This window comes from Callospermophilus lateralis, chromosome 3 (assembly GCF_048772815.1).
Source record: "Callospermophilus lateralis isolate mCalLat2 chromosome 3, mCalLat2.hap1, whole genome shotgun sequence".
In the NCBI taxonomy this organism is placed as follows: domain Eukaryota; kingdom Metazoa; phylum Chordata; class Mammalia; order Rodentia; family Sciuridae; genus Callospermophilus; species Callospermophilus lateralis.
In genome coordinates this window covers 6,370,351-6,395,357 of record NC_135307.1, presented here as the reverse complement: position 1 = coordinate 6,395,357, position 25,007 = coordinate 6,370,351, and the positions used below count along the sequence as shown (strand labels likewise).

The window sequence follows — 25,007 nt, the reverse complement described above, 5'->3', positions numbered from 1 at the left end:
TTAGTTTTTGGTGGACACAACATCTTAATTTTATTTGTATGTGGTGCTGAGGATCGAACCCGGTGCCCCATGCATGCCAGCGCGCTACCGCTTGAGCCACATCCCCAGCCCGCTATTGCCATTTTTATAAAATAAAATATTTATTTTTTTAGTTGTACATTACCTATATTTCACCTATTTTTTTAAAGAGGGAGGAGGGAGAGAGAGAGAGAGAGAGAGAGAGAGAGAGAGAGAGAGAGAGAGAGAGAGAGAGAGATTGAGATTTAATATTTATTTTTTAGTTATCAGCGGACACAACATTTTTGTACGTGGTGCTGAGAATCGAACCCGGGCCGCACGCATGCAAGGCGAGCGCGCTACCACTTGAGCCACATGCCCAGCCCCTCACCTATTTATTTTTATGTGGTTCTGAGGAATGAACTCAGGGTCCCGCATATCTGAGACAGGCACTCTACCACAAGCAATCACCCTTTTTGCCACTTTTATAGAGGACTTTTTATTTTTATTTTTTTTAATACCAGGGATTGAACTCAGGGGCACTAGACTACTGAGTGACATCCCCAGCCCTTTTATTGTATTTTACTTTGAGACAGGGTCTCAATGAGTTGCTTAGTGCCTCAACATTGCTAAGACTGGCTTTGAACTTGAGATCCTTCTGCCTCAGCCTCCCAAGTCACTGGGATTACAGGCGTGCATCATGGCACCTGGCCTACTGCCATTTTTTATAAGGCACATGTAGATTACTGCACAGAGACTTTTTTTCAGTTGTGAATTACTGGCTCAGTTACAATTTTGGTTATTCTTTAGATCATAAACAGCGAATCATCCATGAGTAATCATCATTCAACTTTCGGTGGCCTATGCATAATTCTATCTTACAACATCTTAATTTATTGACTCATCTAATTACAGGTGGCACACACCTGTAATCCCAGCAGCTTGGGAGGCTGAGACAGAAGGATCACAAGTTCAAAGCAATGGCGAGGCACTAAGCAACTCAGAACCTGTCTCTAGATAAAATACAAAATAGGGCTGGGGATGTCAATCAGTGGTTGAGGTCCCTGAGTTCAATTCCCAGTGCCGAGAAAAGAAAGAAAGAAGTAGGTGAATATTTACCTCACGAGGCAGTGCTTACCAGTGTGAGTTGGGTATTTACACAACAGGTGTTGGTCATAGGGGTAGATCTTATTTTTGGGTGACAGATGCAACAGTGGTGATAACATTGTTTCAAAGCAAAAATAAAATGCTGAATTAATTATAAAGGACCACTGTTCACTACTATGTACTTCCACATAACACCTTGCAGAGTCTAAGTCAGGCTAAGTCTATGTTTCTCCCACAGGGACCATAGGAGAGTGGCTTATTCCCGAGAAACAAAGCCTGGGTGGTTGGCTCTGTGGGTAACGAACATAGAGAACAATGTAAGTGAGACCTCACCCTCCTGTCCTTGCCTGTGCTGCTTTTTTACTGTGTGCAGTGGTTGTGCAAAGGAACCCATGTACACAAGAGAAAGAAACATCACCAAGAACGGACCGGTGATGGGAATATGTCACGAACCAAAAAATAGGTTTAATCTAATTTGATGCAATGAAGGTGACTTTATTTTCATTTTTAATTTTGGAGGTGACTTTTAAAAGGTAGTAGTTGTTTCAGTTATTTTCAGAGCTGTTTAGCTTTGTAGCTTACTTTCCACCACACATGATTGGAACTTTTCCCTGTCTGTGTGGTCCATGGCAGCCGGGGAGATGGGGAAGACGCTGCGAGTAGAGCAAGATGGTGGTTTCATGGCTTTTCATTAAACCACCTTTGAAAGTGGGCAAACTGAGTCCAAGAAGGTCACGGAGGACCCGTGGCCCCTGCAGATCTTGGTGTGCAGCACAGACGCCAGTAGGTCACACATGTTCCCTGAGGTCCAATGTTAAAGGGCTCTTGTCTATGAGGAGAGGGTGGCTCCTATGGAGGTCCTGTTCCTAAAACATTGTGATTGTATTGTTGTTAATTAATTAATTAATCAATAAACAAAGGAAGAAAATGTGCTGGACCCGTGATGAGTACCATGGGGTATCTGAAATAGGATATTTTGATTAAACCCATATGTATCTCTGAGGTCCATAGAGAGAGACATAATTATTCCTCCTTTGGACGTGAGTTAAGGTAAGGTAATGTTTCCTTGGTTTGAGGGATATATTCCCCCCACCCTTTTTTTAGTACAGTGCTAGTTAGATCAAGCCCAGCAACTGTTCCACCACTGAGCTACACCCTCAGCCCAGATTTTACTTTTTGTAAAATTATAAAGTCAGCCTATTAATTTTAAAAAGTCTGAAAAAAGAAGGCAAATTATGCAATTATTAAGAAGGAATGTCATGCCACATGGATTATTAAAACTTGTCTGAGTCTCCCAAAAGATTTATAGTCAAGGCTCTTGCCATTTTGGTGAAGGTACAGGTGGTCATTTGTATACAGAAGCTTGTGATTTGTTGTGGTGATGGTTACTGATTGATTGTTTTGTTAAGGAAACAGGTGCATATTCATATAAATCGTTGGTAAATAACCACATAATTGTCAGGCAAACAGGGTCAATGATCCAACCATTCATCTTTTCACTTTTACTAATTTTTATTAAAATAACATAAAACCAAATGGATCTGTTATCCTGAGTTCAATGACTGTGGACATGTAAATACTATTTTGTGTCATGGCCCGGTGCTGTGACATTACAGATTATAGTGTCTTGATATTTGAAAAGCAAGGCATGATTTTTTCTTAATTTTTAGTTATACATGACAGCAGAATTTATTTTGATATGACTATACAAGCATGGGATCTATCTTATTCTAGTTAGGATCCCATTCTTATGAATATACATGATTTTATGACTTTATTTATTTTTTTAAGTCAGCAACCTGGACCAATTAGGAACAAATGTCATGAAGATTCCGATCCCTGTTTTTTTTTTTTTTCCATGACATTAACCAGGGGCTCTTGTATTTAGAAAGATGTATATGGAGTTTTAATCTGGTTCTTTAAAGCATGAGGACATTTTTAAAAGTAGGCTTTCTTTCCCCACTATAGAACGCAAACCACAGTGGAGATGTTATTGCTCTATAATCAGTAACCATCATTGTTACTTCTCAACAAGGAGCATAAAGACCCAAGTGAGGAAGCCTCAGAGTGATTGTTCTGGGCACAGATGGCCTTCCTCCTTCAAGGGAACCCACTAAATTATTTCAATAAAATAATTGTTGATTGGAATGTTCATGAACCAAAAATCACAAGTAATTTAACTCAGCCCCACTGAGGACCAAGAGTGAAGAGATGGAGGGCATTTCACATATTTAACTTTCTACTTTATGTCTCTTCCAACCATGACCTAGTGTAGTCCCTTATTTACAAACCTTGCCAACTCCTTATGGCAGGAGTGCTTTGAAAGGTAGTTTTGAAGAGCATGTACTTTGTTATTAGGTCCATGGCTGCAGGTTTCACCAGCCAATCAGAAGTTAGGATTGACATGAAGCATGTTGTGCTGACTGGTCCGTATGTTGGACCAGGGGCTCACTATGATAAGATGTCTCATCTCTTTGCTCTCAGTGAAGGGGAACAGTGAACAGATTCTGATTTCATTAAACCCATTTGTTCTTGGTCTTCTTGTCATTATGGGGTTCTGAATGTATAATTATTATTCATGAATCAGAGAATGATTGAACTGGTTCAAGGAGGGATAAATGCTTGAAGAGATGGAACGCCAATGGATCAGTGGTGAGCATTGGTTGAGGTGTCCATATCAACCTTCTGATGAAGCCCTCTGTGTTAACTCGGGTTTGTTACAGAATAAGAAGCAGCTAATATGTTCTGTAGAAATTACCTAAGAGCAGAAGTTAGGAAAATTCAATAAACTTGGCCCTGGGATTTTGTGGTTTGAAGATATGGAATGTATTATACCAAGCAAATCAATACCTTCGTGAGTTGAGAAATATACATGAAAGATTAACAGAGCTATTCACGGAGCAATTAGTAGAGGACAATAAAACAAATATTATTAGCATTATTACTTGCCATAAAGAAGGGCAATTATTAATCTGAAGTAAAATGAACAGACGGAGTCTATAATGCTTTATTTTAATGTGGAGCATAATACCGATAGTTACAAGACTTTTTTTTTAAATTTGCTTCTTTTTTTTTTTTTAATTAAGAAAAGGGAAAGTGTTTGTATCAACCAGTAATCCTCTGAATACCCATCTACTTACTAGATGTTTATCTAGGCAGGTATTTGTAATTGTTATAGATCTTTTTTTGGGGATGGGTGGTGTACTCAGTAGTATTTATCACATTATTTAAAATTAAAAGTTCAATTCTGACTAATGAAAAATTGCATTTTGAGTCAAAGTTTATTGCTACCTAGTTCTGCTTGAATAATCCATTAAAAATAAATCTAAATCTATTCTAAATCTTTTTCCTCCCCAGAGTGAACACCAGGCAGCTGATTTAATCATTTAATCAAGAATTATTGTCCTGAATGAGGAGCAGAGATGCTGATAAAGGTAAGCCCCTTGGTTCATAATCTCTGCTTGGCTCATTTTTTTCATGGTTATTAGCTAAAGAATTTCAAAGTAATAAATGTCTTCATACATAAAATAAGTAAAACTCTCCAAATATGGAGCAGTAATGGAATGTGTTAGGAACACATTCCACATTAACACAACTGAAGTTATTTAAAAAAAAGACAGAAATTATTTAAATTATTCTCAGAACAGTTTAATATTATTCTTCCTTCTGTACCATAATTGATTTCAGCATTCCCACATGTGTGGAGATCCTGGCTGGTACTGCCTTTGGGACCGTCCACAAGAACATGGATGATCTGTGAGTGTCTCAGGTGATGGAGGACAGTAGGGTCATTAGTTTTCACTGAGCCATCTTTGCATATGGACAGATTAAATAAAATAAAACCTCTAAGTGCTGTTGAAGAACTTTGGTCACAGTTTAAAGGAATAAGAGCCTAAAAACTCATAAGATCTTTTCTTGGGGATTTTGTGACTGTTTTGTTATTTGTGAGTAGGTGAATTAACCAGAGATGGACCCGTGATGAATGGCATGGGGTTTCTGACACGAGGACAGTGATTAAACCCATCTGCAACTCTGAGGTCCATTGCCAAGCGGTACCGGTATTTATCCCCTGGGAGAGAGAAGCATCTGTATGGTCTTTTTCTTTTGGTTTAGGCATTTGAATGACATTATCATAACCAAACTAGCCATGAATGAATGTCAGTGAGTGAAGAATAAGAAATATATGTATGTAATTATTTTTTAAGACATATAATGAAACATGGGCCATTATTAAAACCATTTTGAGATTCTTAGTCCCAATTAATTAATAGTTGAGTCTGTTTGCCCTCTCAGACCATATAGTCATCTGAAGATAAAAGAGGCATGATTTTGTTCTATGTCCATTGATCATTTTATTAAGAAAGAAGGAATGCATTTACATAAATGAATCGTTGATTGAATGTTTGAGTGAGAGAGCATGGAGCAATGATGAGACTTTTATTCAACTGCATGTACAATTAATGCAAATTTTCTGTGCAGTTTTACTTAAGCAAACAAATTGAACCAATTTGCTACTCTTTGGGGTAATTACACAAGAAAAATGTAAATATTATTCAGGGTACTTATCTGGTGTAGGTGGGCTCACATATAATGAATTATAATGCTAATTCATAAATTTGTGTCTTAATTTTTGAAAATGTTACTAATCAAAGTGCCAATGGAAAACATGCAGTTGTGTATAAAGATCCTGATCATCTTATTATTCAAGCTTGTATTCATATTCAAGGCAAAGATTTCTAGACCTTTCCAGTGGTGCATATAGAATTTACTATATTACTGTTTCAGTTCTATTTTGATGGTTGTTTAAACTTCAGAGCTCTCTTAGACAAATTATCACATGAGTAAGTAGAGATATTAGTGAATTAATAAGTATATTAAAGGGGTTCACCTTGGACTATTGGCAAGATTGTGTCATGAATTGAACCTCCAGTGGATCCAGTTTTGCACAAAATTCAATAAAATGAGGATCCTGCTCTCGCCCATGTGGGTAGCAATAACGGACTGGCAATCCTAATAGTTATTTTTGTTGTTTTCAATGCTGGATTCAATGGTGTTCATTATATTATTTATCCCAAAATACATTATATTAGTTAATAAAGTTTTGTCCTCTCTTCTAAGTCACAGAAGTTAATAAATATAAAGTACTGCTCTCTTCCCAAATGTTTAGTATAGAACACAAACAAAGGTTTATGGTTAATTGATTACTACACAAGTATGGTTCATTTAAAACAATTTAATCCAACTATTCAATCCATTTGAATACTTGCTTTTTATCCTCCAGGTGAGCACATTCACCTATTCAATCACTGTCTTCCTGTGAAGACCTTGCCTTTCCTCTCTTTGGATAAGAAGAGAAGATGTCAATGTAAGTAAAGATCGAAGTTCATGTTCTTGCTGATGGTAGGGCTTAATCATGTATTCACAGAATGATTTCAAAGGGATCAGTTCAGAAGTGGTCATGTCTTGACCAGTGGTGGAAATCATTATATGTTAAGAATCATGTTTAATCCAATTCAGAACAATTGAACTTCTTAAAACAAAAAGATGAAAGGCATTTCTGTCATGTTAAGAATTTTTTAATATGTAATTTTGCTTTTATACCCCAGTGGATTTAAACACTTCTCCGGTGATATTGTTGTAGACTCTTAATCCATTGAGGTGAGAAGAAGAGGAAATGGAGACTCTGACCTTTTCCTTAGCCGTGGTATAAGATGGCAGTTCATTGCGTCATCTTGAAAACATGGATGCACTTTAAATGAAGGTGGCCCAACCATGGACCAGTGACTAATAGCAAATTGATGTGGTGCTGGGAGGTGGATCAGTTCATATCCGCATGTCTGGAGATGGCAGAGATTTAGGTCCCCAGCTCTGTGGGGGTGTGAACTTTGACAGCCGTATTTGGATCTTCAGAGCCCTTGATTCATGGCTGTTGATCATATTATTGGGGAATCAATGAATAAATCAGGAATATTAACATTGAATAAAAGCACAGAATACCAAGTCTGGATCAATGATGAGTGTGCGTGGGGCATCTGAATCAAATATTTTGATTAAACCCAGTCTGTAACTCTGAGGTCTGCTCTGTCTATAACATCACAATTCACTATTTAAAAGAAATGTGCTTATAGACATTAGAAATATCTGAGGGAACATGTTTTTGTTTTTGTTTTGACACTGGGGATTGAACCCGGGGCACTTTACCACTGAGTTACACTCCCAGCCCTTTCTTTAAAAATGTTTTATTTTGAGGCAGGGTCTCACTAAGTTGCTGAGGCCTTCTGAGTTGCTGGGATTATAGGCACATCCCACTGCACCTGGCAGAGGAAATGCATTTTTGCTCTTTTGTTTTTCATAGGTTTATACTGTGCTATTTTAAGTAAATCAATGCCTGAATAAAGACAAGGAGGGCCGTAACTCATATAATATGAGGGGAACAAATTAATCAAGGATTGTTTATTTCTGAAATTTTGAGTTTCAGTAAAGTGGGTGTTGACAGAGTTGGTCTCCATATTTTTGTTTTGGGCTAGTGGTGAGTTGCTCATTGCATTTCTTATTTTTAGAAGTGGCATATAATTAAATTATATATTTGACATAATAACATTTATTATGTTGTGATCATATTTATTATGTCATATTTATTATAATGTCATAATAACAATATAATATTTATTATTATGTCAAATACATTGTATTATTATTATGGAATATGCATATCAATTAACTAATAAAATTGGTATGTATATTCCATAATAACAATACAACTAATAGTTGTGCTGAATTCATTAATGTAGTAATAACTGGAAATAATTAAATAACTTGATATAATTAAAAACTGAAATACTATGACGAGATAGTTATTGAAATGTGGAAAAAGCCTAAGCAAGAAAAATTTGAGTATGAACATAATTACTACAAATCCTCTTATTCAATGATTTTTATTTAGAAGAAAATTATAAATGCATTTTTGTATGATTTTTGTTAATAAGTGAGTGTATAAATAGACACTTGCCCATTGCTCTCAGGGCTTACAAATATTGTTGCTATTTTTACAAATGAGTAAAAGAATAACATCACAATTCACTGTTTAAAAGAAGGACCAGTAAAAGACATGTGGTTTGTGAAGTGGCATCTTTTATTCTGTGGACCCTCTTGAAATCCAGGTGCACAAGGCTCAGGCCCCTGCACCTTGATGGAAGAGTGGTATAGACCTTAATCTTCATATGCAACTTGCCATTCGCATGCAAATTCGAATTACTTTAAAAACAAAGATTTGGTTCCTCAGTCACACCGGCCACTTTCCAAGTCACATGTGGATAATGGTACCATATTAGATGATACTGATAGAGAACTTCTGTTATCCCTGTTCCCTTAGGGGAGAGAGGGACAGTAGAGACAAGTGGCAGGAAATGGTGCTCAGTTTTAGGTAATAAATATTATTATTCATTATTATTAAATTAATAAACCAGTAAATATAGGTATTAAATTACAATGTGGCCCATTGACCAGATTGTGTCATGAAACATGAATTTAAATTCATTCTATTTTGCAAAATTTTTCTTCATTAAAAAATTCTCTGGCCTTGCTGGATATGGTGGTGCACACCAGTTATCCCAGCAACTCAGGAAGTTGAGGCAGGAGGATTGCAAAAGGGAGGCCAGTCTCAGCAATTTTACAAGATCTGCAGTAACTTAGGAAGATTCTGTCTCAAAAATAAAGGTCTAGGGACGTAGCGCAGTGGTAAAGCACCCCAGAATTCAATTTCCAGCTTCCCTCCCACCCCAGTATCTGGTCTTTTTTTGCTGTAAGGTAAGATTATCTAGATATATATTAATCATCTTTTTTGGGGGGGTGATAGAGTCAAAAAATTATGTGGTATTTTTTCATACTAAAGTACTTCAGTAGATGAAGATAATATCACTGTTGGATTGATGATAATTGTGTGATATAAGCCAATGATTGTGATTAATCAAATAAGGCAGAACTAACCTTTATTTAAAAATATTAAAATTTTATAGTTTTCATTTTTTTGGAACTCTGTCTTTTCCTCCTGAATGAGCACAGCACCTTGGATTTGGTCATTCTCCATGATGAAGACCTTGACAGTTGCTTCCATGGGTAAGGAGCAATGTAATTAACAATCGCAGTCTCCATTCTCTGTTCATATGTGGCCACTGAAGTATAGGACCAAAGATTGTGCACAAAAATTAAACGTAGGAAGTATGGACCTGTCCTAGAGATGTGTGAAGGGACAGCTCAACTTAAAAAAAGAAACTTAAGAAATAAAGTGGAAGGAATTTAATTTCCAGAGCTGTTTGACATTCTGCATCGTTTCCGCACTGTGGTTGATTTAGGAACTTCCACAGTGGTGGAGGTGCACATCACTGTGTCCTAGTTGTTGAGGATTTTGATTGCTCATTAAACCCTCTTTAAGAAAAAAACAACACATTCAATGAATGTGGCCCTCATGGGCCAGATTCACTGAATAGGTCATGAGAACGGCACTGAGCTCCTGTCTGTACGCCTTGTGGAGTTGAGTATAGGGACATATCGAAGTCATAGTCTTTTCTTTTGAGCCTGTGACTCATGGGGAAGTATAGGCATAAGGGAATGAAGAAGGAGAGTGCCGAGTCTGGACCAGTGATGAGATTGGAGGGTGTCTGAATCAAAACTTTTGATTAAAGCCATCTGGAACTCTGAGGTCCGATTTATACAGTAGTTTCCCATTTTTCTCTATCTTGATCAGCAGAGTACACATTTTATGGAAATAGACTGGGTTTATAAGTAATTCAGTGCATGAATAAATAAAGGAATGTAGAGATAGGTCTATCTAAAGAGAGCCCAGCGTGGTTCAGTTCTGTGATGCACCGTGCATTATTATTGCACGTTTCTGGAGTACTGAACTCCAATGCTACATATGAATAAAGATGGTTGCTTTTTTGGAAAGAAGTATGTGACAGGTGTATAAGAATTTATATAATATTTTGATGTAAAGGGTTTGTTTGCTAATTATTTTTGATTAGCAAAAGGAAAATTATATAAATAGTAAATGAAGTAGTAATGTAATTGGCAAAATGAATGAGCATTGTTCACCTTGAGGATATACCAATGAAAAGAATTATTATTATTCCAACTATGAATTATATTATAAATAAGCAAAACATCTGTTTTTTTTAATTCCTATTTTCATGTGCTAATTGTACACATTGTAAGTTGCCCAGGCTGATCTTTTTTTTTTTTTTTTTTTAAAGGAAGAGTGAGAGAGAGAGAGAGAGAGAGAGAGAGAGAGAGAATTTTTTAATATTTATTTTTTTTTAGTACTTGGCGGACACAACATCTTTGTTTGTACGTGGTGCTGAGGATTGAACCCGGGCCGCACGCATGCCAGGCGGGCGCGCTACCACTTGAGCCACATCCCCAGCCCCGCCCAGGCTGATCTTGAAGTTGTGATCCTCCTGTCTCAGCCTCTAGAGTAGCTGGGTTTTAGGTGCAAGCCCCCGCACCTGGCTCATAGCTAAGTTTTTAAAAGTGGGCAAAACATGGCCGAGGAAGAAGTGAAAATGATACTCTTTCTCATTCAGGTGTGGGAGTGTAGGTCCTTGACCATGAAAGTCAGCTCTGTTCTGCTTGGTCCTGAGTTGACCCCTGTATGTAGGTGTGCCTGTTGTGTGCATGGGAATAGATGAATGAACATTCTATCAGCAAACAAATAAAACAGTGAAAGATAACATTGTAGGGTCAAATGCAGATTATTGGTGAGGACTGACAATGAATCATGAATTTAAATTCACCTATTTATTTAAAAGACTACTTAAAAAAAGAGATTATCTGTGGGCTGGGGTCAGTGGACATGTGTGTGCAAAAGTGTTAGTTCTTACTTTTGATTGATGAATTTAATAATGTTCATTCTATTATTTGAAATTAATAGGCCAGTAAATAAAATAAATGAAAAGTTCTTTTTCTATAAAGTAAATAAAAAGAAGTCCTTCAATGGTGGAAACTGAACTCAAATCTAGAATGTGATTAGCCTACTGTATAAGTCAATGTCTTTTAAAATATCTAACCCTGTACTATTTATTCTTTTAAACATTGGTATTTGATGCCACAGAATGAAGACCACAGCTGATTTATTTAGTCTCTACTGTCAAAGATCTTAGCTGTTGCCTTTGTAAGTAAGAAACCTAATGACTAAAGTAAGTAAAAGCTCAAGTTTTGTCAATTTGCTTGATATTTTCATTAGTTGCTTATTGAATTGCTTGAATTAAGCCATATATGGAAAAGGGACATGTGTTATGAAACTCAGATTGATTCAATTAAGCACAGTTGTAGTTAGAGCATAGAAGATATTCCACTCATTTTCAGAGCTAATCATTCATCTAATTTCTGCTCTACATCTAATTCAAAATTTATCCAGTCACAAAATCTAGGGTCGCCATGTCAAATGGGGTTGCCCCATCCGTCCGTGGCTGTCTGTATTTTAAATGTTGGGGATTGCAGGAATTCTGGTGTTCGGTTGCTGTAGTCCTCTTGGTCGCTGCCTGGGGTTGTGGGGCAGTTGGTAGCACGTGTCCGTCACATACAAACTACCTGAGGAAGAGCGCAAGGGAAGGTGAGAGACAGACAGAACGTGTGGGCCAGGAGCAGGACGCTTGCTCCACCCGGGGCCACTCCGTCAAGAGGTCCTGTGGAGGGAGGAGGCCTTATCTGCAGGGAAACAACCTGTAACCAGATCCTGGTAGTAATCCAGGTTATTGTTCTTGGCTTTTTAAAACATCCATGATTATTGATGTTTTTTTACCCTAGTGAAGCCGTGCATAGATCTATAAATAAAGATAGAAATTAAGAACAAGATTGCTATCCTGAATCAATGATGAGCAGCACCCTGGGTGTCTGCATCAAGGATTTTTGACTAAACCCTATGCCTGGGAGGCCCATTGCAATAAGATTGAGATTTGTTGTCTCTATAAGAAATGAGCTGATTCTAGGAGTTAAAAATAATAGGGATAGTGTTTTGGGGGCTTCTGAGTGTGGAATATATTATTTTCAGTAGAGCAGGGCATAAATAAACCAAGAAACCTATAAATGAGAGAGAATGGATGACTCTCATTCAAGCATGGGGGTTGATAAGGCAACGAGAGTCCCCGCTGACACATTTTTGGAGGACAGTTCCAGGGACATAGGTGAGGAGCATTGTGATAGGTGGATGCTAGACACTGTTTTGTTCTAATTAGGTTTTATTTTTTAAAAAAGGCAAAATATTTACTTAATTTCATTATTGATTAATTGAAAGAGGGCATAGGTCGGGATCTATGTTGAGAGCCTGTCACGTGGCCAGTTCTGATTAATACAGTGATCTGCACTGTGCTTAACATCAGTTCTTTGGTTTAATTAAAAAAATAATAAAAAAAATGATTGGATCTTTTTTTTCCATGTCTAATGAGCATCTAGACAGGCATTAATATTGTGCAGTTCCTGTGGAGTCACAGATATATAATGGTCTCATTATGAACTTGAAAAATAGTAAGTTAATGCCGCAGTTAATCATTTAAAAGGAAACAAATCATGGACCAAGGAGGACCCAGGTTCTGAAACAGGGAGATGGATCAGTGTAGTTCCCCACGCGCTCCAGATAGTTTAAATAGACTTAGGACCTTGCATTTTTGGAATGATGGCTATGTTTATGAATTTAAATAGAATTTCCCTTTTTTGGCTTGTTGATACAATGTCCTTAAATATGGAAGAGCTAAATGACATCACGTGTACCTAGAGAGGTCCTGTGTGTCCATGTGCATGTGGATATAGCTGAGTGTGCTTCCATCCACATCCTGTATCAGGGTTTATTCAGAAGATTCAGCACTTCCCTGCATGGGTAGAGGCATGCAAATAGGCATGTGTGATAGTCAGGGTTCTTATTCTTTTTTCTGGTACTCATTATAGTATATTTAATATTCGCCCAATTGGTGGGTCCTCAGGGATGCCATAGGTATGTTTAAATGTATGACAGGCACTGAGTTTTATGCTGGTCAAATATTGACTTGAACTGAAATAGAAAAAAAAATCCCTCTATCTATCTAATCTGCTTTTTTTCTGTTTCTATTCTGCAGAATGGATGCACAGAGATACGATCTTTCTCTAGCGAGGAAGGTTTTGGTTGTTATCCTTTTGAGTAATGAGGTTAGAAATCTATGTAAGTAACAGATTAATTGATTCTGGTTTTATGGTTTATCATGGACGTTAATTCTGTCATTGAGAGGGAATAAGTGGGTACATATACAAGTGAAATGAATGAAGGTCAGACATGGACTAATTCATCATATCTTTGGTCCATTAAAAAGAAAGAAGCAAGACCATTCTATTTTCATACTCAATTTATTCGTGAATTAATTAATGTAACATTCATTATTCTGTTTTATTTCTGAGTGTCAGTTGATTTATCCTCCCTCTGCTTATGAAGACATAGTTCAGTCACATTCCAAAATGTAAGATATCGTCAGCTCTGTGTGTGTGGAGTAAAAGGATGGGATCATGCTCATTTTTGTCATCTCCTTAAAATTGGGTGAAGTAGCTAAAAGATGATCCAACCCTGACCTGTAAAAGAGTGGGATTAACATAAAGCACAGGAGCTCGCTCTTAATTACTAGTCTACAAAACTAAGCCTGTCACTCAAAGAGAACTATCTACTTTCTCTGTGAGAAATGGACTTTGGATAGGTATTAAGCACACCTCTCGAACATTTTTTTTTCTTTCTTTTGTGTTACTGAAGATAGTACCCAGGGCTTTGTACATGCTAGGCAAGTACTCTACTCCTGAGCATAGCCCCAACCCTGTAAGAAACTTCAGTTTCTTATTATTGTGTTTTGTGAACCATAAGTATTGATTATATTTTAGTGGATTCTTGAGCTGGGAACAAATGTATGAATGTCAGATGATGAAGAATGCTAAACAAGGAGCATGCTGGGTTTTTGTTGGCTTTGAACCAAGGGTTATGGGTAGTCCAAATTTGGTCAGTGCCAAATTAGTATTTTCCATTCCCACAACGACCCCTCTGGCTTAGAAACATATAAACATATCCTAGTAATAGGCATTGTTCTTATTATTCTAATAGGGTAATTTGGTATTTGTTCATTTTAATACAAAAAAAAGGAAAAGAAAAAATGTTGAATAAATAAATGAAAGTAAGCAAAAACGACCAAATGGCACAGGAAGTCTGGATTATGTAACAAGGATGATGGTTCATCCTGTACGTTGCAACCTCTACCCAATATAGGAGACACAGGCTGCTTGTGCCTTGGACATTACACATGCAGGGAGAAGCACTCATTTATTTTACTTCTGCATTGCTGGTTTGTTTACCCCATTGATTTTTTTTAAGCAGTGTGAATGCATGATCAAATTAGTCCATGAGGAAATACATATAGAATAAATACGAATGTTCAGCGACTTATGCGTACATCCACAGAGGTGATCAAGACCCATTGGTGGGGCTGTCAAACAGTCATTTAGATTAATTATATTTGAGAATATTCTATTTTTAAAGTAGACATACATTGTGATCTACATAGGATGGGGCATAGAAACAGCAGCTCATAGTAGATGTAGCTCTTTTCCTTGTGTTTGCTGATCAGTTAATCATGTTCATCATACAATTAAAAAGAAAATCTGAGAAGGTCCTAAGTGAATCATAAACCACCAGTGACAAAACTCTTGTCACATCTCAAGGACTTTAATTAGTTTAGTCATACATGACATCCACAACACGGAAAACAACCACAGAGTTTCCTTCCTTCTGACATCGGTTTTCTGTTCCGCAGCCTAAACGCCTGACAGCTGGTTTCATCAGTCTCTGGTGATGGAGGCTTGGATATGTGCCAGTGTGACGTGGAGTGCAGAGGCTGACCCCAGGAACTGTCAACGTTCTCCCATCCGAACACAGGCCCCTGTCATGAGGTTCTGAGTTAGAGAGTTGTGATTTTTATCATTATAAGTTGATTCATTTCACAACCAATAAGCAGATCTATAAATAAATTATAGAGGATGAAGCATTGTCCAACTCTGAATCCATGTGTTTAGGCAAGAAGTCCGGGGACTGATATTTAAGGATGCCTCCTTAAATATCTGAAAGGTAGTGACTAGAAGGGATAGTCCATGTTTTTTTCTGGGTCAGCTCAAGTTTGACAGCGTTAATTTTAACATAGAGGGAATATGTAGATATTATCACAGATTCATAAATACCCTAACAGAAAGGACAATAAACAGATTAATAAAGATAGATCAGCCAGTTTTATAATTTGCATTATTCTGAGTCTCCAGCCTGATTTTAGCCTTGTGGTCCCAACCTGCCTCTCTGTTAGCACGAAGACTCTTGTGAATAGTAGTGCAACTTTCCTTTTTGGATTAGTTTGTTTAAAGTGATTCTCTGTTATAGGAAAAAGATGTTCCCAAGATGGTGTTCCCAAGATGGTGTTCCCAAGATGGTGACTGAATTCTTCTGTAGTCATGAGGTTTGTGGTCACTGCCATGTTGTTCACAACGTAGGAGCCAATGTAAGTTGAGTCAAATTGCTTGTCCTGGAGTGGGTGGTATTTCAAGTATATTGGTGATATGATAAATGGATTACATACAATCTGAACATAGCAAATGTGGCTGGATGACAAATATGTCAAGAACATGAAATATTATATTGATTAATCATCATTTATACAAATAACATTGGTTAAGGAGAGAGGAGAAAGATCTAATAGTGGGCAATGCCCTATTCCTAAGGATCTTGTTCTCAGAAATTTGTGACTCATAGTTACATAAATACTTTCAGTGAGAAGATGAATTGGTCAATAAGCAGCTGTAGATATTATTGAGAAAAGAAGAGACAAAGTTGGATCGATGATGACCACTGGTGGCATATGAGTCATGGACGATGACTGCAGGTCTGGATATCTGAGGTCCAATACAGATGACACCTAGTAGATACTGGGTGATGTTTGGTCTAGATGTTAGGAAGAGTCAAAGATGTTTTTCTTTGTCTCTGGATTCCTTTTTTCTTTTAAAATATTTTTAGTTGTACATGGACAAGATATCTTTTTTTTTTTAATTTTTAATGTGGTGCTGAGAATTAAATCCAGTGCCTCACATGTGCTAGGCAAGTGCTTTACTACTGAGCCACAATCCCAACTCCTGTCTCTGGATTCTTGAATTTTGATTTTATTTTTATAATTGATTCAAAAGTCTGAATTACTAAAGGAGAAACACTATTCTCTGAAGGACAAATGATGTGTGAAGGCACAAAACACCAATGGTGTATATTGAATCACAGATATCCATTAGGAAGTGAAGGATCACTTTGGATGAGGATTGTATATTCATGAAAAAAATGTCCTATGTCTTTGTTCTGGGCTGAACCCCATTCAATGTTTATTTTCTCAAGGAAAAAGAATCATAGTTTAATACAAACATAAATGACTAATAAAATGAAACAAATGCATGGAGTAACAGTGTCTTTAAAATCTGTTGTACTTTGTACTCTTCGGAATGAGTGTTCCAAAGATGACCAGAGCTGCAAGGTCCATGGATCTTTCTTGTGTTCTTGGAGAAGAGACCAATGTAAGTGGAGTGAGGTTTCCTTTCCTGGATTGGGTGGTGTTTCGGGAGGCTCACTGTATCCATAAAAGCAGTATATATGTAATTTTAGAAGGGCAAAAATGACCAGAAGATAAACATGTCTTGGGCATGAATTGGCCAGGTTCTATATTCTTGGTTTCTTGAGCAAAACTGTGATTTAACTCCTACAGAATGAATTATGAAATGGAAGGAGAAAGGCAAGGATCAAGGGACAGAAGGTCAATCTTTTCCTAACCCCTTGTGCTCTGTACCCTCAGAGTGGACACTCTTCAGATGATTGACGCATTCTTCTCTGGCCCTGTGATATATAGTTCCCTGTGTGTGTTAGGAGCAGGTGAGTCAAGAGCTTTTGTGTTGGCTGGGGTGGTTTCTCCAGGCCATCACTGTCGTAGAAAAAGCATTACACATAATCTATGAAAACAACAATGGCTGAATGATAAATATGGCCTGGCCATGATCACATTGGTTGATCACAGTTTGTAAAATCAACATGGCGTCGGGGAAGAGATGAAGCCATGATGTTAAAGATCCTGTAGATAGCTATGCTGTGTCTTTAAGGTTACTTTTTTTAAAAAGTTTTTTTTTTTTTTTTAGTTGTAGATGGGCACAATGCCTTTATGTTATTTTTTAATTTTTTTTTATGTGGTGCCGAGCCTTGAACCCAGTGTCTCACATGTACCACATAAGCGCTCTACCATTGAGCTACAACCCAGGTCATCTTTAAGGTTCTTGATCTCAGATACTTGAGAGTCATAATTATATAGTGGCTTGAGTGACAATTTGACAATAAGCAACTGAAGATATTATTGAAAAGCAGGGTTGGTCTTGGACTAATGATGACCACTGTGATGTATGAGTCAAGGATCGTGATTATAGGTCTGGAAGTCTGAGGTCCAAAACCATAAGACAGCTAGTGTATTCTTTGTTACCCTAGGGATAGATATTATCAAGAGTCGAGGATGTTCTTCTTGAACATTAGTTCTATTTGTTATAATTGTATCAAAAATATAAATAAGGAAAGAAGTGGGCAAGGCTTTCTCCAGTGGGAAAACCGTGTACTCTGCTTCCTCAGACCCTTGATTCTTAAAACCAGAAATCTACCTGGGAGGAAACAGATGAGCTATGTTTTTTTTTTTCTGGAATGGATGCTGTGTCCAGTTTTTTTAAAAAAGTGTTGGGAACAGAATTCTGTTCAGTGTTTGTTGGTTTTATGAAGAAGAAAGTGTGATAATTTAATGCATGGTTCATGAAGAAGTAACGGAAAAATAAATGGACAGAATTCCAATGTCTTTAAAATCTGTTGTGCTCTGTACTCTTACAGTGGGTGCTCCCAAGGTGTTGACAGCATTCTTCTCTGGCCACAAGGTCGGTGGATCCTGCTGTGTTCACAGTATAGAGATTAATGTGAGTTGAGTGAGAGTTCTCGCCCTGGGTTGTGTGGTGTTACAAGGAGGTTCACTGTATTGGTAAAACCAGCACATGTCATCTCAGAAGGGCAACCGTGGCCAAACAATGACCATGTCATGGCCGTGAATCATTATGTTGACTACTCAGTAATGGCTATATTATTTTGAGCGAGTAAGAGTCATATTCAAAGTAGGGAAAGCTCCTGTAGAGAGCTGTAAAGTACATGTCAAGAAGTTACCCTAAGGCCTTTGGACCATTGTTATAAATATTATCAGTGAACGGATGGATAAGTCAGTAAACAATGGTAGAAATTAAGGGAGCAGAAGAGCGCCAATCTGGGATTCAGTATGAGTCAAGGATGATGACTGTCTCTGAAACTCTGAGGTCCACACCAGAAGACATCTAGCTTGTAATCCTAGGAATAGATATTAGGTATTATCTAGGATATTGTTCTCTGTCCTATGGTTCATGAATTTTCATTCTATTTTTATAATTGGAACAATGGTAAAATCCTTACATCAGTATATACAATATATAAAAAATGAAGATAAAATGAGGGAGGCATTGTCTGGTTATGAAAGTATATGTCAAGGCCAGAAGTAGCTTGAAAATGTTTGAAAAACATGGAGTCTATTCAGACATAAATAGTAGTGATGTTTTAGAGCCTTGGACGAGAATGGCATGTGCAGAAAAAATAATGGTTCTGAATCCTTGCTAGGGTCAAGGCCACATTCAGTGTTGTTGGTTTCTTGAGCAAAACTGTGATTTAACTCCTACTGAATGAATTATGAAATGGAAGGAGAAAGGCAAGGATCAAGGGACAAAAGTTCAATCTTTTCCTAACCTCTTGTGCTCTGTACCCTCAGAGTGGACACTCTCAGATGATGGAAGCATTCTTCTCTGGCCCTGTGATGTATAGTTCCCTGTGTGTGTTAGGAGTATTGTGAGAAAGGTGAGTAGAGTCAAGAGCTCTTATCTTGACTGAGGTTGTTTCTCCAGGACATTCATTGTCCTAGAAAAAGCATTACACATCTATGAAAACAACAATGGCTGAATGATAAATATGGCCTGGCCATGATCACATGGATTGATCACAGTTTGCAAAATCAACATGGCGTCGGGGAAGAGATGTAGGCCATGAACCTCAAGACCCTGTAGAAGGCCATGCTGCATCCTTCAGGATGTTGATCTTAGATGTTTGAGAATCTGCGTTATCTAGTTGCTATGCGTGACATTACAGATTCATCAGCAAGTAACATTGATCACACAGGAGGGAAAGAGGGCATGTCTTGGATCCATGGAGACCACTGGTGGCACATGAATCAAACATGATGACTGTAGGTTTGGAAGTCTGAGGTCCAACACCATAAGACATCTGGTGTTTACTCTGTTATCCTAGGGGTTGATGTTGGCAAGAGTCAAGGATGTTGCCCTTGGTCTCTGTGTTCTTGAACTCTATTTTTTATGATTTTTATCAGAAAATAAAAGTAAGGAAAGAAGTGGGCAAGGTGTTCTCCAGGGGTCCAATTGGGAGGAAAGGTATGGGATGGAGTCTTTTTCTAGAATGGATGCTGTAAAGTTCCAATGAAAATATCAATAATTAAGTGTGAATAAATACATACGAATAAGTGAAGCATGATAGCATTTTTATAGTCTGTGGACATGTAAAATGTGCCACCAATTTTTATGGAAAATGTAAATATATTAATTATACATTTTTTTAGTATTTCTCTTGTATCTAAAGCTGATACAGATGATAAAACAAAGAGCTACTCTTCTTATTCTGAATTTCTGAAGATTAGTTAACTAGTTTTTTTAGGGTCTAAGGAAATGTGAAATGTGCTACTCCAAATCAAAACCCATATGTATATCTCTCTGAAATGCCGACTGAAGGATCAGTGTAAAAAGCATGTCAATGTTTGATCCCTGCTTTTCTCTTCTTTCTAGAACAGATGCACTCTATTTGATTGATGGATTTCTGAAGTTGCCTGTCTTATTGGGGAACTGATAGAAATGTGAGTGGTGATAATAGTTTTTTGAATGTTTTTTTTTTCAGGAAAATAGCTTTTTGAATGTTTTTCAAGAAGGCGTTTCATGTATTAATATAATGTGTTTAATACTGTCAAAGAAAGCCAATTGTCTCTGATGATAGTTATGTATTCATATGAAATACTGTGTGGTGCTCCACCTGGACCCTAATGGTCCTTGGCCAGCACCATTCATGATGCATGGCTGATAAGCACCAGGTGAGGAACTGGAAGTTCCAAACAAAGGCAATCTAGCATGCTACCTCAGTAGGAAGTGATCCTGCAGGGAGATTGTAAGATGCGAGTATTGTGTTCTTGATCTTTGCATTCATGGATTTTAATTCCAGTATTATAGTTGGATATATTAAAAGTATCAACAAATGAATATAAATAAATAAATAGGTAAAGTATCATCCAATTATGAAAATGTGTGGAAGGAAGAGAGCCCATTAATACAAGTAAATTAGAAATGCTCAAGTCTATTAAGAAAGGCATCGTTTAAGAATGGTACTTTAGCTAATGATCATATAAACTGTACAAGTAATAATCATTATGATTAGTACAAATAGGGCAATGAAGAATTAATAAACTAAGATAAGCAAATATGTGAAGTATTTTCCAATTATATAAATGAGCATGTATCTAAGGGCCTGAGCTGGAAAGACTGGCCAGGGCGGCCCTGGCTCGGCGGTCAGTCACATTTTTGCTTTGTGCTCCTCAGGATGGATGTGCACGTGGGCTTACAGATGCCCCCGTGTGTGTGGCCCATGATGACAGTGTGAGTCCTAGCCCCAGACTCATCCTGCTAGCCCAGGCTGCTGCTGAGGTGCTCCCTCTGAATTTAAAAGCTGTGAAATGTCTTCTTTGAAAGCCGTCCACGACACGATGATATATATATTTGTGATATGTATGTGGCAATAAAAATTTACATGATGTGTGACATGAACAAATCCATGTAGAAGCATTAATAGCCAAAGTACCTAGAGGTGTCAGAAGTTAGTTTACAGAAAGCTATAGCACTGATCAAGGCTCCGGCCCATTATTTTTCTGTGCTTTTATTATTATTAGAGAATTAATGAATTCAGTCATAAAGAGGTATATACGAGAATGAAGACAGGCCCAACCAGGACCGTGGTGATGACTGTGGCACATGAGGGATGCAGGGGTGACCGCTGCACTGGGGACTGGAGCCACAGCTGTGTTGCCTCTGGCCGCTGCTTATTCCGTCCTGTTGGCAAATGTGGGGAATACAGAAGAACCGTGGTTTTGATTTTTGTGTTCGTGGACTTAGGTTTCATTACAGGTAGATCAGTGAGAGAATAGGCAAACAGGAATGAATAAATATGAATGAGCAAAATGTTGTCTGATATAAATCACATGAGATACGAGAAAGGAATAATGTACGTTGAAAACAGTGAGGTCTGTAAAGAAATGAATAGTTAAAGGGTGTTATCCTACGGGATAAGGAAGACGTAGAAAAATATACATACACAGATATATGCACCCATATACGTGTGCACATACATATGTATTTTAATGTTCTTGTTTTATTTGTGTCAAGATTGATATTGTTGATTTTTCTAAAAGAAAAATTAACATGTATTAATTCTGAATATTAAATTAATGATTGACAGGTGACCTGCATGGACCGGTAGAGATAAGGTGTCAATTTTGCTTCTGTGGTTTGTTCTGCTTTTCATTTCCCTGAAGGAGACCCCTGGGCTGTGTTGAGCATTCTGCCTCCATCGTGGGTTCAAAGGTCGCCTATCTTGGTAGGAGCTTGGGCAGCAAGGTGAGTCATGCGTGATGTGGTTTGCTCACGGTGTTCACTGTAATAATTAAGAAGTACCAAAAATAATTAAAGAAAAAGCTATCTATAACCCAACGATAAATATAGACAGGGCAAGAAACATGTTAGTTGTTGATATTTACAACTTTGAGAATGATTAAGGAGAATATAAAATGAAGTGAATGATTCTATAAACAGATATTGAGGATATTTAAGGATCTTCAAGGGTTTTTGGAATTGTGTATATTTTCCAGTCACACATGTTTACTTTATTGTTATTAGATTATAGATAAATGAATCATTAAGGACATAGAAACGAGCTAGACATGGTGACAAGCACCTGTAGCCCCAGGTACTTGGGAGGCTGAGGGCGAAAGATCTTTTGCATCCAGGGTTTCGAGGCCAGCCTGCTCCACTTAGTAAAACCCTGTGTCATTAAAAAAAAATGTAGAGGTAATGACTCTATAGAAGGACTTAGGATTTCATAAGGATCTTCTTTTTTGGTGGCTTTGGATACTTTTGCAATAAATGGATCAATAAGAGAATCAGTATAAAATTAAAATATGTTTCACAGTTTCAATGTATAGAATTTTCAGTCAGAATATTTTAAAAATTAAAAAAAATCAATGCACAATTAAAATAAGTAAAAATGAAGACACTGTAGCATTGTCTAATTATCAGGAGTAGGTGAGGTGAGAGAAAATACTAATTAATAGTGATAACAATCCGGTAAGGAAAAATGGTTCTGGCTTCCGATGACGTAGATAATGTGGATAATGCTGGCCTTCTAGTTCTGCACTGATGGAAGTTTCACATTGTTTTTTCTTAATGGAATGTGAAATGTATCGCCTAAGTGACTGAATAATGACCTGTGGGTGTGAGATCAGTGGAGGGAACATCGCAGTCATGTTGTCATCTGCTCTTTCTCTCCAGAGTGGACCCGCCCCGACCGGTCAAAGCATCTGGCCCTGACTGTGACCTCTGTGGCAGACCATGGGTGCGGGAGCATAAAGATCAACATGTGGTCGTCAGTTACCATCTTTGGGAAGTTTATTTATTTTGTTTGGAACATTCAAAGTTAATAAAAGAAGTATATTTAAAGTAAAAAGAACAATTGTTGTCCCAAAAAAAAAAAAAAAAAGGTGGGATTAACGTGAAACATTGTGTTGATGAATCATTTTTGTGGCGATCAGGATGATTGAAGTGGGGCCATGGATTCTGGAGACATTTCTGTGGACACTTGAATCATCATATTTAATACATCCCTGAAACACTGAGGACCGTGTCTTGATATGCCCAGGTTGACAGTGAATCTGTAGCTAATGTGGGTGTCAGGTCTTTCCTTCTTGTTTTCTCTTTGTCCCTTGGAGTTTAAAAATCATAGGATTTAAAAAAAAGTAATATTAATGGATTAATCAATGAAGAATTGTAGATGGGAATGAAATGCATGGGGCACGTGGACCCTTGATGGCAAGGGGCGGCGGCGAGTCCTACGCAATGCGAAGTCAGACACAGAGTAGTAGCTGCCCGAGGCAGGGGTGCGGTGGGAGAAAGGGGCAGATCAAAGTACACCAAGCATCATTCAGAAAGGCAGAAGTTTAGGGGAGCCTCACCCAGCCTGGTGAGAGTGGTTGCTGACAATGGGTAGCACTGTCTCAAAATGGCTCAAAGACTAGATTTTTAAATACGAGAATATTTACAAAAATGTACAAATATGTACAAAAATGACAAGGCTATGAATTGATAGACGTGTTTCATTAGCTTGATTTAAACCATTCCACAGTGAAAACATATGTCAAAACAGCACATTGTATCCTGGAAATATATATAATTATTTGTCGATTAAAAATGGAAAAAGAAACCCTGACTAGACCGATACTCTCACATGAGACAGATTTTAGAAGTATGAAAGAATTATTTTCGTGGATTTTGATCTTAGTGTAATTTGTGGCCCCTTGGCAGAATTGCATGCACAGTGAATGGGAGGGGGCGTGGAGGGCGGAGAGTGCCTACTCTTAATGCCCCTCTAATACTGTTAATGTAAGCTGAAACCTAAGGTCCTCCAGGGAATGTCGGTGGATCACGTGTCTTATCTCTGACTTAGGATGATACAGATAGTATGCTCAGTTTTTATTCTGGGCCTATGGCAATTTTGATATTTTTCATTTTCTTACGGAAAAATAACAAATATGAACCCAAAGTCATATAAACTTAATTGCTCACTAAACAAAAGGAGGATTGTGCAGATCAGCCTTAGTCATCGACTCTGTCCTTCTCAGGATGGGCAGAGCCGGGTGGGTAGGACGAGGCTGTGCGGGCACCTCTGTGTGTCGGACCGTGGAGACCAGTGTGGATAATGGCCAGTGTGCTCATCATTGTCTGGTGTTTTGTCCGGGATATCGAGTGTGCTGTCCCAGAAAGTAAGGCTGATCCGAGAGGGCAGCCGTTGCCCTGTGATCAATATGGCGTTGAAATGGAACATGGCGTTGATCCATTGATCTTTTTTTTTTTCTTGTCACAGTGAGGATGAATGACGAAGGAAGAGTAGTTGATGAGTGTGATTGTCTAGAAAAATATCAAGCATCTCCTGTGCAGTTTTTATGATCAGTAGATATTTATTTTATCATTACTAGAGAATTACAAATTAATTGCTTAACAAAAGTAGTTGAGGATGCAGAGAAATTGACCCAAGACAAGGTCATGACGATGACCCTGGGGTATGAGGTCTCTGTAGTGAGTGACTGCTGTGTGCGCCATGCAGCGAGACCTGATAATAACAAACAAAGTATGTCCGTTTGGGTTGGATTCTAGCAATGTAAAGGGACCATTTTCTTGGATTGTTTTTTCTATAGTTGGGTTCTACTGTCATAAATGACAACAACGTAACAATCATTGGAGAAATGTAAATAAGCGAAGATAAGAAGTGTCTACTCCGTGACCATGGCGAGGCAATAAAAATACTAAAATATATTGAAAATACCAAATTTTGGGCTGGGACTGTGGCTCAGCGGTAGAGTGCTTGCCTAGCACATGTGAGGCCCTGGGTTTAATCCTCAGCACTACATAAA

General features: G+C 37.8%; 2 long non-coding RNA genes and 7 other non-coding genes across 10 annotated transcripts; all 9 read left to right on the top strand.

Moving 5' to 3' along the window:
* The first annotated feature begins 2,037 nt into the window (after nt 1-2,037).
* On the top strand, nt 2,038-2,113 carry LOC143396133 (small nucleolar RNA SNORD113/SNORD114 family). Its single transcript, XR_013091009.1, has one exon. It is a non-coding gene; the product is annotated as a small nucleolar RNA SNORD113/SNORD114 family (small nucleolar RNA).
* A 2,348-nt stretch (nt 2,114-4,461) lies between these two features.
* On the top strand, nt 4,462-6,463 carry LOC143393591 (uncharacterized). The gene is made up of 3 exons (XR_013090635.2): nt 4,462-4,538; nt 4,792-4,860; nt 6,386-6,463. It is a non-coding gene; the product is annotated as an uncharacterized LOC143393591 (long non-coding RNA).
* Nucleotides 5,073-5,147, top strand: LOC143396132 (small nucleolar RNA SNORD113/SNORD114 family). Its single transcript, XR_013091008.1, has one exon. It is a non-coding gene; the product is annotated as a small nucleolar RNA SNORD113/SNORD114 family (small nucleolar RNA).
* Nucleotides 6,464-7,107: 644 nt separating the features above from the next.
* LOC143396128 (small nucleolar RNA SNORD113/SNORD114 family) lies at nt 7,108-7,184 on the top strand. Its single transcript, XR_013091004.1, has one exon. It is a non-coding gene; the product is annotated as a small nucleolar RNA SNORD113/SNORD114 family (small nucleolar RNA).
* A 2,550-nt stretch (nt 7,185-9,734) lies between these two features.
* On the top strand, nt 9,735-9,808 carry LOC143396129 (small nucleolar RNA SNORD113/SNORD114 family). The gene has a single exon (XR_013091005.1). It is a non-coding gene; the product is annotated as a small nucleolar RNA SNORD113/SNORD114 family (small nucleolar RNA).
* A 5,726-nt stretch (nt 9,809-15,534) lies between these two features.
* Nucleotides 15,535-22,980, top strand: LOC143393590 (uncharacterized). 2 transcript variants are annotated; one of them, XR_013090634.1, is made up of 7 exons: nt 15,535-16,698; nt 16,974-17,050; nt 18,038-18,120; nt 18,990-19,075; nt 20,076-20,138; nt 21,785-21,942; nt 22,873-22,980. It is a non-coding gene; the product is annotated as an uncharacterized LOC143393590 (long non-coding RNA). The 2 variants fall into 2 exon arrangements; XR_013090633.1 differs by having other exon boundaries at nt 20,071-20,138.
* LOC143396122 (small nucleolar RNA SNORD113/SNORD114 family) lies at nt 15,975-16,046 on the top strand. The gene has a single exon (XR_013090999.1). It is a non-coding gene; the product is annotated as a small nucleolar RNA SNORD113/SNORD114 family (small nucleolar RNA).
* LOC143396124 (small nucleolar RNA SNORD113/SNORD114 family) lies at nt 17,543-17,613 on the top strand. Its single transcript, XR_013091001.1, has one exon. It is a non-coding gene; the product is annotated as a small nucleolar RNA SNORD113/SNORD114 family (small nucleolar RNA).
* On the top strand, nt 19,414-19,485 carry LOC143396126 (small nucleolar RNA SNORD113/SNORD114 family). Its single transcript, XR_013091002.1, has one exon. It is a non-coding gene; the product is annotated as a small nucleolar RNA SNORD113/SNORD114 family (small nucleolar RNA).
* Nucleotides 22,981-25,007: the final 2,027 nt, after the last annotated feature.